The sequence below is a fragment of the Lycorma delicatula genome, chromosome 3 (genome assembly GCF_047948215.1).
Source record: "Lycorma delicatula isolate Av1 chromosome 3, ASM4794821v1, whole genome shotgun sequence".
Lineage (NCBI taxonomy): Eukaryota > Metazoa > Arthropoda > Insecta > Hemiptera > Fulgoridae > Lycorma > Lycorma delicatula.
In genome coordinates this window covers 1,563,102-1,581,598 of record NC_134457.1, presented here as the reverse complement: position 1 = coordinate 1,581,598, position 18,497 = coordinate 1,563,102, and the positions used below count along the sequence as shown (strand labels likewise).

Here is an 18,497-nt window from a genome sequence, read left to right as displayed (position 1 = left end):
CTAGTAACGGGTGAAGCAATGGGTGAACTGCAGAAGTCTATTAAACAGATGGAGGAGAAAGTAAAAAAGCCTGTCTCCTTCACCTCAGTTGCTGGAGCACCTGCACCTAAATGAGTTGGTCCACCGCCGCCAGTTCAGGCACCAATGACAAAAATTAAGCGAGCCACTGTCAAGGTAGTCCCGATTAAACTTGTCCAGGGGCTTCATTGACAGTGACAAAGCTAACCCTTAAAAAGGTTCTGGACCCAAGTCTCCTGGGTCACGAAAACAAGGGAACACAGCGTAATCTTGGAAGTCGTTTGAGCAGCAGGTGAAGCAGCTGCTGGAGGCCGACATTCTACAGAACGGGCTGAAGGCTCAGTTCCTGGCTGAGCATAGGCCGCACATACTGGTGTATGACAGTGGCCAACTTTTCTGTATATAAGACCGACTTTTTATCTTAAAAGTGTGTCACGATCGACTTTTGTTGTCATAGGCGTAGTCTAAGGGGGAAGAAGGGGTGTGAAATGCATACTATGTTTATACATTGTGTTTCAGTATAAGGTGCATTCCAGCGAAGTATGGGTAAATAAGTAGAATATATTATTTTTTAAATCACTTATTAAGTTTTCGAGATATAGGCTCATGAAGAAAATAAATTTCCAGACCCAATTTTTGATAGCAGCATTCCGTACATGCGGTACCTAAAACATTTGATTTTCCGACTCTTTCTCAAAACAGATTTTTACTAACTTAAAATGCAATTTAATTTTTTTATCAACTGCAATGTATAAGTTGTACTATTTGTTTGTAAATATGAAAAAGTTGTTATAAAAATGCACAGTATGGCTGATAATTTGATATTTCAGTTTCACGTTTTTTGGGCCAGGAAAATTTATAATGAAAAAATAATATGACTTACTTTTTGCTAATCTATCAATAGCTTGTCGAGTACACCTTGTACTGAAATATAGACATACGGCTTATCTATCTACATAAAAAAACAACAACAATAATTATTTAAAGGGCCAAAAAACTCACGTCCAGGAGAATTAAAAGAACATGGATAATTATTAACAATATTTATTAATTCAAAGTAGCTACAGATAAAGACTTTGGTCACACCTCTCTCTACTGCAGTCCAAGATGTATAGTCACTGTGCTCTTTCGAGGCACACAGCAGCCAATCGCCCTGCCAAGACAGCACCTGCCACTGCCCCGCCTGTACTGCAGTGAAAGGCTTTGATGCTGGACACCGGATCTGGGGTATGCAGTGCAGGGCACATAATATTGCGCATATGAGAGCTGTAAAGAATAAATGTAGATAAATGAATAAATGATAATGTAGATAAATGAATAAATAGAATAAATGTAATAAATGTAGAGCATATCTACATAAAAAACAACAACAATAATTATTTAAAGGGCCAAAAAACTCACGTCCAGGAGAATTAAAAGAACATAGATAATTATTACCAATATTTATTAATTCAAAGTTAATACTTAATAAAAAAAGTATCTTACTAAAAATACTTAATAAAAAATATACTTAATAAAAAAAGTATAATTCAAAGTTAATACTGCAGTGAAAGGCTTTGATGCTGGACACCGGATCTGGGGTATGCAGTGCAGGGCACATAAGATTGCTCATATGAGAGCTGTAAAGAATAAATGTAGATAAATGAATAAATGATAATGTAGATATGTGAATAAATAGAATAAATGTAATAAATGTAGAGCATATCTACATAAAAAACAACAACAATAATTATTTAAAGGGCCAAAAAACTCACGTCCAGGAGAATTAAAAGAACATGGATAATTATTAACAATATTTATTAATTCAAAGTTAATACTTAATAAAAAAAGTATCTTACTAAAAATACTTAATAAAAAATATACTTAATAAAAAAAGTATAATTCAAAGTTAATACTGCAGTGAAAGGCTTTGATGCTGGACACCGGATCTGGGGTATGCAGTGCAGGGCACATAAGATTGCTCATATGAGAGCTGTAAAGAATAAATGTAGATAAATGAATAAATGATAATGTAGATAAATGAATAAATAGAATAAATGTAGATAAATGTAATAAATGTAGAGCATATCTACATAAAAAACAACAACAATAATTATTTAAAGGGCCAAAAAACTCACGTCCAGGAGAATTAAAAGAACATGGATAATTATTAACAATATTTATTAATTCAAAGTTAATACTTAATAAAAAAAGTATCTTACTAAAAATACTTAAAAAAAATATACTTAATAAAAAAAGTATAATTCAAAGTTAATACTGCAGTGAAAGGCTTTGATGCTGGACACCGGATCTGGGATATGCAGTGCAGGGCACATAAGATTGCTCATATGAGAGCTGTAAAGAATAAATGTAGATAAATGAATAAATGATAATGTAGATAAATGAATAAATAGAATAAATGTAGATAAATGTAGAGCATATCTACATAAAAAACAACAACAATAATTATTTAAAGATCCAAAAAACTCACGTCCAGGAGAATTAAAAGAACATGGATAATTATTAACAATATTTATTAATTCAAAGTTAATACTTAATAAAAAAAGTATCTTACTAAAAATACTTAATAAAAAATATACTTAATAAAAAAAGTATAATTCAAAGTTAATACTGCAGTGAAAGGCTTTGATGCTGGACACCGGATCTGGGGTATGCAGTGCAGGGCACATAAGATTGCTCATATGAGTGCTGTAAAGAATAAATGTAGATAAATGAATAAATGATAATGTAGATAAATGAATAAATAGAATAAATGTAGAGCATATCTACATAAAAAACAACAACAATAATTATTTAAAGGGCCAAAAAACCCACGTCCAGGAGAATTAAAAGAACATGGATAATTATTAACAATATTTATTAATTCAAAGTAGCTACAGATAAAGACTTTGGTCACACCTCTCTCTACTGCAGTCCAAGATGTGTAGTCACTGTGCTCTTTCGAGGCACACAGCAGCCAATCGCCCTGCCAAGACAGCACCTGCCACTGCCCCGCCTGTACTGCAGTGAAAGGCTTTGATGCTGGACACCGGATCTGGGGTATGCAGTGCAGGGCACATAAGATTGCTCATATGAGAGCTGTAAAGAATAAATGTAGATAAATTAATAAATGATAATGTAGATAAATGAATAAATAGAATAAATGTAGAGCATATCTACATAAAAAACAACAACAATAATTATTTAAGGGGCCAAAAAACTCACGTCCAGGAGAATTAAAAGAACATGGCTAATTATTAACAATATTTATTAATTCAAAGTTAATACTTAATAAAAAAAGTGTCTTACTAAAAATACTTAATAAAAAATATACTTAATAAAAAAAGTATAATTCAAAGTTAATACTGCAGTGAAAGGCTTTGATGCTGGACACCGGATCTGGGGTATGCAGTGCAGGGCACATAAGATTGCTCATATGAGAGCTGTAAAGAATAAATGTAGATAAATGAATAAATGATAATGTAGATAAATGAATAAATAGAATAAATGTAGATAAATGTAATAAATGTAGAGCATATCTACATAAAAAACAACAACAATAATTATTTAAAGGGCCAAAAAACTCATGTCCAGGAGAATTAAAAGAACATGGATAATTATTAACAATATTTATTAATTCAAAGTTAATACTTAATAAAAAAAGTATCTTACTAAAAATACTTAATAAAAAATATACTTAATAAAAAAAGTATAATTCAAAGTTAATACTGCAGTGAAAGGCTTTGATGCTGGACACCGGATCTGGGGTATGCAGTGCAGGGCACATAAGATTGCTCATATGAGTGCTGTAAAGAATAAATGTAGATAAATGAATAAATGATAATGTAGATAAATGAATAAATAGAATAAATGTAGAGCATATCTACATAAAAAACAACAACAATAATTATTTAAAGGGCCAAAAAACCCACGTCCAGGAGAATTAAAAGAACATGGATAATTATTAACAATATTTATTAATTCAAAGTAGCTACAGATAAAGACTTTGGTCACACCTCTCTCTACTGCAGTCCAAGATGTGTAGTCACTGTGCTCTTTCGAGGCACACAGCAGCCAATCGCCCTGCCAAGACAGCACCTGCCACTGCCCCGCCTGTACTGCAGTGAAAGGCTTTGATGCTGGACACCGGATCTGGGGTATGCAGTGCAGGGCACATAAGATTGCTCATATGAGAGCTGTAAAGAATAAATGTAGATAAATTAATAAATGATAATGTAGATAAATGAATAAATAGAATAAATGTAGAGCATATCTACATAAAAAACAACAACAATAATTATTTAAGGGGCCAAAAAACTCACGTCCAGGAGAATTAAAAGAACATGGCTAATTATTAACAATATTTATTAATTCAAAGTTAATACTTAATAAAAAAAGTGTCTTACTAAAAATACTTAATAAAAAATATACTTAATAAAAAAAGTATAATTCAAAGTTAATACTGCAGTGAAAGGCTTTGATGCTGGACACCGGATCTGGGGTATGCAGTGCAAGGCACATAAGATTGCTCATATGAGAGCTGTAAAGAATAAACGTAGATAAATGAATAAATGATAATGTAGATAAATGAATAAATAGAATAAATGTAATAAATGTAGAGCATATCTACATAAAAAACAACAACAATAATTATTTAAAGGGCCAAAAAACTCACGTCCAGGAGAATTAAAAGAACATAGATAATTATTACCAATATTTATTAATTCAAAGTTAATACTTAATAAAAAAAGTATCTTACTAAAAATACTTAATAAAAAATATACTTAATAAAAAAAGTATAATTCAAAGTTAATACTGCAGTGAAAGGCTTTGATGCTGGACACCGGATCTGGGGTATGCAGTGCAGGGCACATAAGATTGCTCATATGAGAGCTGTAAAGAATAAATGTAGATAAATGAATAAATGATAATGTAGATAAATGAATAAATAGAATAAATGTAGATAAATGTAATAAATGTAGAGCATATCTACATAAAAAACAACAACAATAATTATTTAAAGGGCCAAAAAACTCACGTCCAGGAGAATTAAAAGAACATGGATAATTATTAACAATATTTATTAATTCAAAGTTAATACTTAATAAAAAAAGTATCTTACTAAAAATACTTAATAAAAAATATACTTAATAAAAAAAGTATAATTCAAAGTTAATACTGCAGTGAAAGGCTTTGATGCTGGACACCGGATCTGGGGTATGCAGTGCAGGGCACATAAGATTGCTCATATGAGAGCTGTAAAGAATAAATGTAGATAAATGAATAAATGATAATGTAGATAAATGAATAAATAGAATAAATGTAGATAAATGTAATAAATGTAGAGCATATCTACATAAAAAACAACAACAATAATTATTTAAAGGGCCAAAAAACTCACGTCCAGGAGAATTAAAAGAACATGGATAATTATTAACAATATTTATTAATTCAAAGTAGCTACAGATAAAGACTTTGGTCACACCTCTCTCTACTGCAGTCCAAGATGTGTAGTCACTGTGCTCTTTCGAGGCACACAGCAGCCAATCGCCCTGCCAAGACAGCACCTGCCACTGCCCCGCCTGTATTGCAGTGAAAGGCTTTGATGCTGGACACCGGATCTGGGGTATGCAGTGCAGGGCACATAAGATTGCTCATATGAGAGCTGTAAAGAATACAGCTTTTAGCAACGCCTGAATTAGGGGAAGCCTTTGAAGGCAGACCTCACCATGTTGAACACTTGCACCTGGGGCCGTTGAATCTGCATCATTCCCTGGCAGCCACAAGTGAAGCTATGAGGATCCTTAAGGAGTAAAACCTTGAGGTCCTCTGGGTCCAGGAGCCATACACAGTCGAAGATAGAGTGGTCAGCTTCCACGGGGTGGATTTTATTCATTCTCATGGGAGACGGCCACTCTCTGCAATCATAGTCAGCTCAGATTCGTTGGGTGTCTTTTGGATGCCCCATTGGTTTGATGAGCAATTCACCGTCGTGTGAATCACGAGGAGTACGCTTGATATCATGCTAGTGTCAGGATACTTCCAGCTTGGATGGAGTATCGATGACTTGCTGGTGAAGTTGGGCAGGATTCTGGTCGGTCTCCAATGCACCAGAGTGCTGATTGCTCTGGACACTAACACCAAGTCTTCCAACTGGGGATCACCACTCACTAACTCCAGAGGTGCTGGTCTCAAACAGTTTGTGGACACCAGGAACCTGTACTTGATTAACAATACAGAACTTTCTCTTGCAAGCAGGAGGAAAGTTACATCCACACAACTTTGGTGACAGGTGACCTGCTGAGAAGTAATAGTAGTTGGATTGTCTGGCTCAAGGCCAGTATGAGTGATCATAGGCTTATAACTTAATTTTATTTCATTAATAACTTCTGATATTTTTTCATATTTTTTTTTATTGTTATTTTTCAATTATTATTTAACGTAAATTTTTTTTACAATCAGAGGTTAATAATTATTAATAAATCAATATATTTAAATTAAAAAATAAAGAGTTAAAAAAAGGATATGAGGTCTCTGATTCAAACTGATGTGCCTTCCCCTTATAAGATTCAATTTCATTAATTAAAATTTAATTTGGCTATAACTCTGGAACCAATTAAAATAAGTATCACTTATGATACATCATTGAAAAGCTCTCAATGAGGGCTTATTACTGCAGTTAAGAAAAAGTCCATAATCCAACACTTTTTTTGGATTTTGAGCTTTTCTGGACACTCTTGGTTCATTCAATTGCAATCAAAAGGGGAGGCGAACAAGTAGATGTTACAACAGTTCTAAATTCAAAAGTTCTAGATCCTACGGCTAATTGTTTTCGAGTTATGCAAGATACATATGTATGTATATACAGACATCACGATGAAACTAATCAAAATGGATTCAAGTATAGTCAAAACGGATATTTCCGTTGAAATGTGGAATTTTTCACGATCACAATACTTCCTTTATTTCATACAAGGGAAGTAAAAAAAAAGTTTTACATCTGTAAACAGGTATTTTTTTTAATTTTCATATTTTATTTTACAGATTTAACTACTTTTTGTTCAGCCAGTTCCTGTTGAACAATGAATAATATAATTATAAAAAAAGCAACTCTGTCATATACGTTCTCAGAAACATTAAATGTATTTCAACCAAAATAAAGACTGGGCAGGTAATGTAAAACAATAAATTGCCTCTTTCTGGAGGAGAATCTGTCTCCACACACAGTAGAATTGATGTCAATAAAAAAACCAATGAAAAAAATTATAAAATCAATAAAAACCAATGTAACAAATTATAAAAAAAACAAAACAAATAAATAATTAAAATGTAGTATTAATATAGATAAAAAGAAAAAGGTAAAAGAAGCTTTTGTTTTCATAAATAAAGATTATTTAAAACATCAATTTTTCTCCCAAACAGGATAAATCATAAACAATATGAATTATAATATCTGATAATTTTAATAACTATAATAATTATAATTATTGTCAGGTCTCTCCAACAGCATTCCAATAAATAACTATTATTAATATGTATTAGTATACAAATACCTCATGTATAAATTCTGGTCGGCAGACAGGCTCTGAAATAGCAATAAGGAAGTCATGAGCGTGTTTATAAACTGGTGAAAATGACTCTAAAAATATATGACCATTTGGAGCCTGTAACATTTTGAAATCAACCACATTTAATAGAAAAAGAAATTTACAAATACATTATTAAAACCATATAGTGTTACTATCTCTAAATTCATAAATGATTTCCAGTTAACTCTAAAATAAATATATCTTTTATCTGATCATTAACTAAATACATTAAATAGATACATGTAATATTTTATATGACATCAGGAAAGGATAGGTTTGCTATTAAGTGGACAAAAAAAGGACTATCCAAGTATATGCCTGAATCAGTAGTCAGCAAACTCATTAGTCAAAAGAGCCAAAGATCAGTGTACAATGATTTAGATTTCTTTTGAGAGCCAAATTTCTTTTGAAGCATGTTTTTAGGAGTCAGTTTAAACTAGCTACTAACATTAAATAAAACCAGATATAATAATAATCTTATTTATTGACAAAAAAAAAATTCTTTACATTAAAATAAAACTATTACAACACACATTTAATGTGAACAATGACCTTGCATTCTTTAGAACATTTGGATATGCCAGGTTTGTATGTCATTTTTAATTTCAAGCAGGATTCCAGGTTCTCATCAATAAAACGATTTCTCAATTTATTTTTGATAAGGTTCATTCACTCTTGAAAAAGATTGTTCGCATGAATATGTAGAGCCAAAGAGTAAAGACCAGCAAATGCTAGTTTTTTTTTAACTGATCATATGAATCAGGAATACTATTCCAGGGGTTGAAAATTATCATGTCTTCCTTCTCCAGGTCTTTCAAAGCAGATCACTTTTGCTATAAACTAAGATCACATTTATTTTTCTCAAATTTTTCAACATCAGCATTAAGACATTAAATTTAGTGCTCTATAATTCTTTGTTTATTAATTCCAGTAATTGCATTTCAAAAGCACCAATGTCAACATTAAATGGAGAAAAATTCAATTCTGTTACGTCAGATCAAGAAGTTTTTAACAAAGGCTAATGTCTACGCACGCTACGCTATTTCTGAATTCCTGAAACCTCCATAGAAAAGCTTCCTCATACTTAAAATTGTTTTGAAATTGCACATGTCAGTTAGAGAGTTATTTTCTTGACGACGTTTCGGCAGGCTTGGAAAATGAATAATGTTTCTCTTTCAAAATCTTAAGCAAAAGTGATAATTTTTTTCTAATGAAATAACTTCTTTCTATATTGAAAAAGTTGTGTTTCCTTTCCCCAGTGGTTTACAATTAAACCCACCGGGTTGGCCTAGTGGTGAACGCATCTTCCCAAATCAGCTGATTTGGAAGCCGAGAGTTCCAGCGTTCAAGTCCTAGTAAAGCCAGTTATTTTAACACGGATTTGAATAATGGATCGTGGATACCAGTGTTCTTTGGTGGTTGGGTTTCAATTAACCACACATCTCAGGAATAGTCGAACTGAGAATGTACAAGACTACACTTCATTTACACTCATGCATATCATCCTCATTCATCCTCCGAAGTATTATCTGAATGGTGGTTACCGGAGGCTAAACAGGGAAAAGAGAGAGTGGTTTACAATTAAGATTATTTAGATGAGACATAACATCTACCGTAAAATTTTTGGATCTCCTGAACATCCATTAGTTCAGGATAGTCAACATCCTTTTCAAGGAGAAATGCTTTAATTTCTAATAAGGAAGCGAAACGTTTTAAAATGTTTCCTCTTGAAAGCCAACGTACCTTAATATGCAGCAAAAGATCTGCGTATTCACTCTCCACTTCAACTAAAAATTCTTTAAATTAGCGATAATAAAGAGCTTTAACTACAATTGGTTTGACAACCTTGATCACTAATTTCATAACATTGCAAATTCCTTCTGGAAAACTCTGTGCACAAAGTGCTTCTTACTGAATGATGCAATGGTAAACAAGTATCTTATGATTAATTTTTTCCTTCAAAATAGAAACAAAACCTTTTCTCACTCTGGTCATACTTTTTGCCCCATCAGTTGAAACTGAAACAATTTTATCGAGTGGAATATGATGTTTCTGCACATATTCAATGATACCATTTGCAATATCATGTTCGTCGTCGCCATATGTTTGACCTTTCAGCAGCAATAATTCTAAAAGTTCTTCTTTAGGACCCACACATGAAATAAATCGTCCAAAAATTGAAACTTGCACTGTCATTTATGTCACAAGATTTGTCATCAACAGCTATTGATAAAGCTGAAACAATTCAACATCTTTGATTTGCTGAAGACATTTTGACTGTTCTGTCTTTTACTGTTTTAGCAGGCAGCAGTAAGTCTTTAATTTCTTTAAGAAAATCTGCCTTATTCTTAAAATCCAGAACAGCTCTTGGATACATTTATAAAACAACTTTTAATGTGTTCACCGTCTGTGTATGGTTCGCCTCTCTTAGCAATCTCTTGACTAACAATAAAGCTTGCAATATTAACACTGTGGGAAGATTGCACACAATAATTAAATCCAGAACTTTATATTTTTCAGAAGAGTCAAGAAAAATCAAGTTCTGTATTTAATTCAGTTCCTCAACTGCTTTCTTCCTCGCACCACCGGCAGGATATTTACTGCCAAATGATGAGTGTTCAGTTGTAAAGTGTCTCTCCAAATTTGATTTCTTGTTATGTGCCAATTATTCTTGACAAATAAGGCAAGTCGGAAGCCATTTGAGTTTTGTATAAATGCAAATGATTCGATCCATAAATTTAAGGTTTTAGTCTTGTATTTTCCTTTGCTTCTTCTTTGTAGCCGTGTCAAATATGTGCACCTAAAAATATGTTTTGTTTTATAACAATAAAAGCAGCAACACAAAGTTATAACAACTTGATAAATAGATGCCAAAAATACCTATGAGATCTGCTGCTGGTTAAAAGATACAAGCAGCTTTACACAAATTCGCACGCGGCTTTGTGTAAAAAGTAATTGACAAGCTAATATTGTTTCTGTAAAAGAGAATTTTTCAGTTTTATTTTAAATAATGTGAGATCTTTTAAATTTTTCAATAATTTATTAAAAATGACAACATTAGCTCTTTCTAATAAGGCTTTTTCTTGTAAGCTGAAGAATTATGTTCAGTTATACAAAAATAGTCCTGTTGCTTTGTTTGATATATGTGGATATTGTTATTTTTTAAGAAAAAGTGACTCGTGACTAGTCTTTTTAGTAAAAACTGCACACTTATAAATAGAAATGCATAGATAAGTAAACATTTTCAATTTAATAAATATCTTTAAACAATTCATACTTATTGGCACCAAACAATAATCTGACATTTCACTGTATCTTGAAAACACACTCTGACTTTTCAAGGGATCCCCAAGAGATGATTTTACTTCCTAAGAATAATAAATATTTAGTAACGATGAGAAACTTAGCATTTTATTAAAAACACTTCAAAGGAAACCAGTTTGATTTTGTTTCAAATTAATCAATTCGATCAACCTAAGAAAATTTGTCTTCTAATAAAATACCCAGAAATGTTTCACTATATACAACAAAAATATTATCATTAATGGGAATTCTATTCACACAATTAGTAATATTACAATTACCTGAGCACATGCAACAGTTTTATCCATATTTAAATTAGATGTTTACAACACAAGCAGTGGTTAACTTTTTCAAGTGCTAATGTAGAATTTTCAAGAGCTTTTAATTAATTACCTCTGAATTTAGATACAGTTACCCTCCTTGTAGATGACAATGCAAGAAGTTGATAATGATAAAGGTTAGTCAATATATTATTCTAATCAAAAAATTTTACATTCTATTTTTTATAATTTTTATAAATATTTTTGAAAATACAGACAATGAAATTGGCCTGTAATTTTGTACATTTCAAAATCTTTTTTAATTCGGGAGAATAACTGCAGATGTAAAGGCAGCAGGAAAATTGTCCACTATTGTAAGATCTGTTCAATTAAATTGGTAAGATAAAGAATAATGGCACACACAACTTTTAAAATACTAGCAGAAGTTTATCAATACCCACTAAATAATTACTCTTTATATTTAAAATAAGTCCTAACTTCCTGAATATCAATGAAAAAAAAAGAAGATTCATTAACAAAACGATTCAAAATAGTGGTTTTGTGTAAAATGCAGCAAACACATGCATTGCATTATCAACCTAAAGGCTAATAATATATGTAAACATTCAAAACAAAAACTATTTCATTTATTCAAATCCCTATCCATACCATCTCACTGAAACAAACAACTGACCAAAATTATGTATGCATAGGATAAGCAATTATTAAAACCAATATAATCCAATGAAATCTACTTTATGAGTTACTAAATTTAACCAAAATTTAAGCTTGAAGTTTTTTTAATTTCTATGTTAGATTAAAAGAGCAATGAAAGAAACTTTAAAAACAATTAAAATGTCTAAGTAAAAACTGTATTAAGATCAGATAACATGTAAAATGTAATTTAATCAATAATAAAAGGATTCAATAATTAAAGACAAATGACAACAGCAAAAAGACTACTTAAAAAAAACAGTCTGATGTACAAGTTGACATCCCTTACATAGAAAATATTGACTGTTTGAAAAGAAGTTCCATTATTATAACTTTTTTATTTATTTCAATGTTACCTCCGCTTGAAACAGAACCAACACTGTGCTGCGATAAGATTTTTATTTTCTGAAGGTGTAAAACCAGCCAAAATTCACTCACAGATGTTAAACACTATGGAAGAAAGTATATTAACGGTGAAAACATTTAGTGATGTGGGACAACAGTTAAAATCGGGCTGAAAAAGTGTTATAGATTTTTATCATAGCAGATAATGAGTGAAAATTCTGACTGATGCATTGAAAAATTCCATTAATGATTTTATTTGCAAGAAGACAGATAAAAATTTGGGAAATTGATGAAACTTATAGTGCTGGTTTAATTCTGAAGGTGTTAATAAATAATTGACTGTATTTAAGCACACATTTAACGAGTATGCAGAAAATTTTTTTTCTTCATATTTGTGCTGGGGAATACCAACATCCCAAAAAATCATGAATTTATTACCATAAGTAACATTTATAAAATAATGATTCATAATTTCATAGCAAACAGATTTAATCATAAATACTAAAAGGATGAAAATTAATTTTTATTTAGGTGCATCATGAACTGTTTTAAATGGAATTTCAAGTCATGCCATAAGTTACATAAAGAAAAAATAATTATACAATAAATATATTTAATTTATACAACATGTAAACAAAATTGATACTAACAACCCATAAAGGTCTAGATGCATGATCTGGTTTAAGAACCATCTGTGATCGATAATCTTTTGCACCAAATTCATCCTCAAGTGCTCCGCTATCATTAGCTTCGGCATTCTTTTTGGCAGCATCTGGAATTCCATCTGAAAAATGTATAAATAAATTTTAACATATAAAAAAAAAAATAATAATCATCTTAAAAAATTAATATCTTGAGAAAATTACCTCTGTAATTTAAAATTACTTATACTCTAGGGCATTTAGAGATATATCAACCATGAAGCTGTAAAAATGAGGAACTACTTTTCAAGAAAAATAAAATAAACATCAGAGACAGCTATAGAGTACATATAAAGTTTATATAAATTCTAAAAACATTAGGATGTAAGCTATACCTACTATATAAGTAGGTGCAGCTCAGGAAAGATAGGCCTATCTTTTAAAAATGGCAATGAGTAGAGCAGGTAGGAAACAAATCACCAGTTCTTGGAATGGCATATTATAGCTCTAGTATGAGGATAGTTTAATCAGAAATCCAGCCCTCATGTTTTCTTAAAATTACAATTTCAATTCTGCAAGAGCAAACACAAAAGTAATGGAAAATCCTTGCTGCTTCCAGCCCATTACTAAGTGGAATAGTACTGAGGGCCACTTGGCTACAATTTTTGAAAGCTTTATTAAATAAAAACAAGTTAATAAACATGAGTATTCTTTAAAATTTTTTGGCAGCAAATCAATTCTGATGATTATCTTTTTATTATTTTTAATCATATTATTATTATTATTATGCTTTTACGGCCAACATGGGACCACTTAAGTCAATTTTAGTTGGATCTTTTCTGAGAAAAGCGTGTTATTTTACTCTTTCGAGCTGCCCAGTATTTCTTCATCCGTTCAGATCTTGCTTTCTTTTCTTCATCCGTAAACACCCTCTTCGTTGTATTTTGTCGTTTGTCTGTCTTTTGTTTAAATCTAATGCTTTTATCTTTTAGCTTTGTAATTTTTCCAGTTTTATTCTGTAGGTCGGTCAGGGAAATTCCCAATTCTTTCATATCTTCTCTAATTTCTTTGATCCATCCTACTTCTAGCTTTTGGAACCAGAGCTTTTCAATGATATTTCTTGACGGTCTTGTTTGCGGTGTCCTTATGAGATGACCGAAGAAAGAGATTCTTTTTTTCCGCATAGTATCAGTAACAGGCTCTATTTCTCGATACACCACCTCATTTGGCACAATCCACCATTGGCCTTCTTTTTGGTGTTTTTTATTGATACACGTTCTGACAATTCTCCTCTCTATTTTCAGAATTTTTTCAATTCGGTTTTTCTGAGTGATTTTGAAAAGGGTCTCGCTTCCGTAGGTGCTTATTTAGGTAAGGTTAGGACAGAACAGAAAATGGACAAAGTTCAGGTATTTTTTTTCTTTTGTTACATGTTGCTCCCTCTTTCTGAAACTCTATCCCCTAGATCAAATGAATTATTATTATATTTTTAAACAAAGTGTCTTGTTCTTTGTTTGTTGATAATTGTTATTATTAATTGTAAGTTTAGTTAATAAAATAGTTTCTTAATAGTTAATAAATGTTTCTTAATACAATTTACAGAAGGCTATAAGAAACTATTTTAAGTTCTGATAAGTGTGATAGTTTACTATGAACTTATAGTAATTATTTTTCATACGTAATTCAGTCAGAGAACTGGGTTACTTCATCACAGTGATTTAAGTTATTTGTAATATGATGTTACTTAGAGTAAATAGTTTTTCTTATTGTGCTTTAATAGTTTGTTGTATTATCCTTGAAAATCATTCAGCAATCAAAGTTAATATTTCTTGAAACATTATTAAATAATTTTAAGTTCGATCAATTTCTTATTACTCTTATCAGATTATTTCTTTTAGCTTTTTTTATGTTAACTAAAAATAAATATAAATTAAAATTATGTAAGAAAAAGGTACACATACTCAAAAAACTATGAGTTTAAACATGATTTATTGTAAATTTTATGCTGCTAGTATGATGAATACTTTATCCTGAAGTATTATATGAAGTATTATCCTCAGTGACCACTTTTACATCTGCACTTAATTATTATGTACTCTTTATACATAAAAGGTGTTTTTTTTTTTTTTTAAATGGTAACCTACATTAGGTCAGTTGCATTCATCTAATTACATAGCTGCAAAAATTAAATTTGTTTATTTTATAAATTCATTAACTATGATGTGATTCTAATTCATATTTATCTTTATTTAATTTATTCTTATTCATACTTATCAAACTTCTGCATTATATTAATATAATAAATCCTCTATTTTGAATTATTTAATTACAAAAATATTCAGCCTATCAATTCTTTAAATTAATTTTTATAAAACTTTAAACTGTAAATTTTACCTAGTTGTCAATTAATTTTACCAAGCAATCTTTGTTTGTAAGTAATAAAAAACAATTTAATAATATAAGAAAATATTATTTAATAGAAATGGAATGATATGCCATGATTTTTTCTGTAATTAAATAAATAATTGAAATTTTATTTCTAATGATGAGATTGATATTGTATTTATATTTAGTTATATAAATTTCCTTTTATACACAGTACCAAGTTTTTATAAATTTAGGATTATTGTTCTTGTATGTATTTTAATATATATATATATATATATATACCAATTTTAATTTTATTAAATTTCTGCACATATCGTCTAAGAACACCAAAAATCTATGTAATCCTGACTAATTATATCTTTTATATATACATCCCTTTTATATCAATTCATATAATTTTAATAATTATACCAGCAGTATATACAATGTTAATTTATATTTTATATGTGTAATTTGAATTTATTATTCTTTATAAATAATACCCAATTATTTCCAGATCTGTGTGTTTTGTGTATAAAATAGTTTATTTTCCAAAAGTAGCATAATTTTTTTTTTTGTAATGATTAAGGTCTGTCCCACTCATGGCAACCCTAATGAGAGATTGATGGTACTTTTCGTACTACTTGGCAGCTTTCTAATTACAAACCTCCTGTTTATGACAACTTATGTTTTGATAGTTACAAATTGCAATTCGCAATTTTATTTCAGCACATATGATTGATTATAATTACTCTATCTATATTAACCATTATAATTAACTCTATATTATCCATTCTATTATTTCAAAAGTTTTATTGCAAGCACATTTATTCTTGAAGGAGGAATATTCTAGAAAGATATTGTGCTGAAGAAGATTTATAGGTATATCAACTTTATTAATAGAATTTAATAACTTTTTTATTAATGTCATATTCTAACATTAAAAGACAAGTAAATATCAAAATTTCACTTTTACCAAATAGAAAACAAAGCTCCTTGGTTAATGCAAAGTTTCATGATACATATGTTTATGTATATTGTGGCAAAATCTTGCAGTTAAAATCCAAAATCCTAGACTACAATTTTTATTGTCAAATTTTTAACCGGCTAATAAAATATTCTACTATTATCATTGTAAAGATCTCTGAGAAAATATGTTTTTAATGTTTAGAATTTTTTATTTGATTCCAAAGTATTGCATTATTTTTAACATTGTAATATAAGGCAATGTAGGGAAGTTTTGACTGAATAAACTGATGAGTGTTTCCAGAGTTCTGCGAAAAGCTGGTCTTCTCCGCTTGCTTTGTAGTTTTTTATTTCATTTAAGGCTGCGAGAACTTCTTGAATTGTTGGCGGGTTTGATATTTACTGGTGAAGTTTTAACTGGAGTTTCAGTGTCAATCTCAAAAAGCTCTGGGGGGTCGTCACAGTTGAGGAGTCTATTGAAGGTTTCTGCCAAAATTTCAGCATTTTCTTTATTGGTGTGGGCCATATTTCCTTTTTTTCCTCTCAGCATAAGGGTGGGTGGTTCATATCTTTGAAGAGCCTGACCAAAAATTTTATAATAGTCTCGGAAATTAGTTTTCTTGGAACTTTCTTCTATTTGCTGAATCAAGTTTTTTTGGGCTTGTCGTTTGGTCCTCTTATAATTATCTGAGTTATTTTCCTTTGTTTGGTGAATTCATGGTTAGATTCTTCAGTTTTCTGGGTTTGGTGGTTGATCCAAGCCCGGTGTCGGTCTTTGACTGCTTTGTCACATTCTTCATTCCACCATTGGTGTTTTTTTCTTGGGTTTATAGGGGCTAGTTCTTCAGCTATTTCTTTCAGTTGGGATGTCAGTTCTTTTAAATTATTAGTTAATTTGGTTTTTTTGTTGTTTCTTCAAAGATGGCATTGTTTATTAATTTATGTGGATCATAAGCTCTTTTGTTTTTAGGTTGGGATTTTTTCTTTTTATGCGGGGTGAATTTTATTTTAACTTTAATTAAGTAATGGTCCGATCCAGTATCTGTTCCTCTCAAGACTTTTACATTATAAATCTCCTTGTGATAATTCCGGTCCATGCAAACATGATCCAGTTGCCATTCTCCTTTTTTCCAATCTGGGTGTTTCCAAGTCTTCAATTTGTTTGGTTTTCTCATAAAATAGGTGAATTTTGAGATCATATTATGGTTTCTGCAAAATTCGACAAGTCTTTGGCCGTTCTTGTTAGTTTTCTTTTGGGCAGGCCATTTTCCGATAATATCACGATATCTTCGTTCTTTACCAAGTTGGGCATTAAAGTCCCCTATTAAAATCTTCGTGTGGGTCTTATTTATGTTGTTTGCAGTTTGGTCAAGAAGTTCCCAGAATTTGTCCATCTCTTCTCTATCTTTTTTAAGATTGTTTTTGTCATTGGTGGGAGCATGGACATTTATTATGGTGTAGAATTTATTGGCTGATTTTAGGGTTAAGGTTGAAATCCTGGGGGAGTAAGACTTAAATTCTACGACTGAGTCAATTATTTTAAGATTGATTGCAAATCCTGTTCCGAACTGTGGGCAATTCTTCATCACACGTTTCCCGGGGATTCCTTTGTAAATTCTGTAACCCTGAGATTCAAATGGCTCTCGATCGGTGTTTCTCATTTCTTGAAGTCCTGCGATTAGGATATTTTGTTTGTCCATTATGTCTGTTAGAGTTTTTAGTTTGCCGGGTTGAGTTAGAGAATTAATGTTGTGAGTGGCAATGTAGTTTATTTGCTTGTGTCTTATCCTCAATTTTGAAGTTGTGTTGTTTTTGGGTGTTTCCAAACGCTCCGATTCATTGTTATCTTTTAAGCAGCTGCCCACCGGATCCGAGCGCAGCCTTCTCTGGTATTTACCAGACGGTGGATTTTTTCTTAAAAGACCTTCCATATTTGACTTTCAAAGGCAAGTCAGCCTTGGGTGGGAATAAATTCCCGAGTTACAACTCTGGATGTGATCCAGAGAGGTGATTCCGATTTAGTTCACCAGTAGAAATCTCCACGTTTCTAACTGGTTATCCAGACGAACCAACGTGGAGGCGCAAACCGATTTTTTTTAATTGAGATTTTAAGTATGGAGAAAGTTTAAATCGGTTCCGGAATAATTTCGTCCTTTTAATCATATATATATTTATTAATTTAGTAAAACAAATTCTTTTTTTTCTATATCTTCCTCTCTACCGATTAATACCAAAAGCATTGACAAAATTCAGCACAATCCGCCAAAGTACGGAATCAATAACAGCTCTTACCTTATCTTGTTTTTCTTTTTTAT

The 18,497-nt window shown here is 30.9% G+C and overlaps 1 long non-coding RNA gene and 1 pseudogene across 1 annotated transcript; both read right to left on the bottom strand.

The window, feature by feature from the left end:
- The window catches only part of LOC142320789 (general transcription and DNA repair factor IIH helicase/translocase subunit XPB-like), a 52,476-nt pseudogene that overhangs the window by 31,789 nt on the left and 2,190 nt on the right, over positions 1-18,497 (bottom strand).
- Positions 1,111-5,565, bottom strand: LOC142320836 (uncharacterized). Its single transcript, XR_012755480.1, has 4 exons — positions 5,483-5,565; positions 4,014-4,193; positions 2,917-3,096; positions 1,111-1,284 (listed from the first exon to the last, which is right to left on the bottom strand). It is a non-coding gene; the product is annotated as an uncharacterized LOC142320836 (long non-coding RNA).